This window comes from Triticum aestivum, unplaced genomic scaffold (assembly GCF_018294505.1).
Source record: "Triticum aestivum cultivar Chinese Spring unplaced genomic scaffold, IWGSC CS RefSeq v2.1 scaffold46408, whole genome shotgun sequence".
Classification (NCBI taxonomy): Eukaryota; Viridiplantae; Streptophyta; class Magnoliopsida; order Poales; family Poaceae; genus Triticum; species Triticum aestivum.
Genome location: NW_025228700.1, coordinates 37,805 through 40,281, shown reverse-complemented (window position 1 = coordinate 40,281; position 2,477 = coordinate 37,805).

Here is a 2,477-nt window from a genome sequence, read left to right as displayed (position 1 = left end):
CATCGTATGCATGCGCGTCAACCTCCAGAGTATCTAGCCACTTCTGCTCACCATTGCATGTGATATCGATCAAGTACACTGACGACTGGCCTTGAATGCCATGGTATGGCGTGGCACACTCGATGGGGCGTCGCGTCAGCATCTCCCACATAGTAAGGCCTGCGGTCGCGGACTAACCGTGCAGACGACGAACAAATTGAGCAACGACGGTGGACAAATTGGGCGGTGACGGACGAATCACGCTCTCCCCCACAATTGTAATGGATCCAATGACGGGGGTGGTGGCTGTTATGGGTTGTGGCAGTGATGAAGTGTGTCGGAGTTGGATAGCGGGCGGATAACAGTGGAAGAGATTCTGTCAGTGAGGTGAACATGACAATGTGGGACTACTAGATTCGACAACGGCTACAGGGAGGGAGACTTTCCCGGAACGGTTAGGCGTTCGCGATGCTGCAAATATAAAACAGTAGGGGCCAAAATTTACACTTGCCAAAAAATATCTGCATCACCAAATGCAGATACATCATCTGATGGTGCTGTTTTTTTGTTCCAAATGCTCTCAAGAACCCTTTTTTTTGGCACAACAATATTTTTTTCATCATCTATTCAAGATGCTCTTACGATACGTTCCCTTTTCATCTCTCCGTTTTCATTTTTTTCCGTCTATCTTTGGTCCCTTTTCACCGATTTTACTTGAAAAGTGCAACTGTCTTGTCTTTTTTTGAGTTACCAAATGAAATTATGTTTTCTTTCGCAAGTCAATCAGTTGTACCCAATTAAAAATAAAAAATTATTTACGTAGATAAATCACTGATAGGATTTGGTAAACATTTGTGTACACAATCACACTAATATCTTTTTGAGGGGAGAATCACACTAATAATTTTTTAGGGTAACAGTCACACAAATATTAACATATAGATCACGGGCTAACATAATAGAATATTTATACTCAACTGCGACACACATGCATTTTTTTAGGATCTCACATGCAATAGCGAGTTACGTAGAATATTTATTACGGCCCGGTTTTTTAGGATCTCACACTAATTATTTAACATAATAGAAATATTTATACTCAATTACGTAACTCACCTGTTGCAGTTTGTTGAGTGCATAACATTGGGCACTCGGCAAATAAGTATTTGCCTGGTTCCTCTTTTTGCACTTTCTTTGCCGACTATCATTTTTTTGCACTTGGCAAATAATTGTTTGCCGAATACTTTTTCCCACTTGGCAAACAATGTTTTTTCTTTTTTCCTTTCCTTCCTCTTATTCCTTTTCTTTTATACATTTTTCGTTTTATGCTATGTTCATTTTTGTTATTTGTTTTTATTTTATTTTGTTTTCCCATCTTTATTTATTTTTATATGCAATTAGTGTATTTTCTAGACAATTAGTGAATATAAAAAAATTGAACTGCAAGTGCATAAAATAGTTGAGAAAATTGGGTCAAATTTTCTATTTATATTCTTGAATCTATGTGTAAGCTTTACCGAAAAAGGGTTTCCCCCCGCTTTGTATACAAAGCAACGAACCGAACATCCAACGATAGGTGCTGGGGCGGAAGCAGCACAGTCACGCTGAAAAGAAAAGAAAGAGAAAATACAAGAGAAACTAATGCCAACAACGGCGGATCGATAAAAACGAAGAAGCCTCGTGGCCGCAGCCCACCGGAGATCGCCCACCAAGCGCCGAGCCTCCGAAGCACCGGTACCCATCAGCACCTCCAAGAAGGGACGCGACGACGACGACGCTGCTGCCAAGTGTTTCCCCCGGTACACTGTGAGGAGAGAGGAGAGGTAGCCCCGTCGCCCTTCAGGAAGGTCATGCGGTACCCACAAGCGCCACCGCGTCGTTGTCGGTCAAGCCAACAGGGATTTCTCCCGATCCCAACCTCCACCTCAGGCACTCCAGAGCTCGCCACCAAACAGACCCACACCCAGCGCCAACCCGGTCACGAAGCTTCCCACGCCGTCTCACCATGGCACCATGAAGCATGGTCCGCACAAAGAGGGAGAGGAGCCGGGACTAGGGCAGCAGCACCGTCGGCACACGGGAGGGCACCACCTCCACCGTCGGAGACGGTAGCTGACCGGACGCAATAGCAGGAACATACCAGGCCCGTGGCCGCACAGGCCCGGCCGGGATCTCCGAGACCCGTAAAGTTCCCGCCTTCGCGCTGCAGCCGGCACGCCGTCGACGCCGCCGCCCCTGACCAAGCCGCTCCCCTGCCTCCCTGCACAGAAAGCCGCCAAGTGGAAGCACCACCACCACGCGCACCGCCGGCCACCACCACCAGGTCGCCGGACCACCGCCGGCCGAGCCGCACCACCACCGCACGCCCGCGACGGAGGGGAACACGCAGCAGCCGGGGGCCCGAAGCCGGACCCCGGCCGCCGCCCACGCCACCCACAGCCCGCGCCGCCTGTCGGACGGAACCGGCCGCCACGGCGAGGCGCGCACCACCGCGCAAC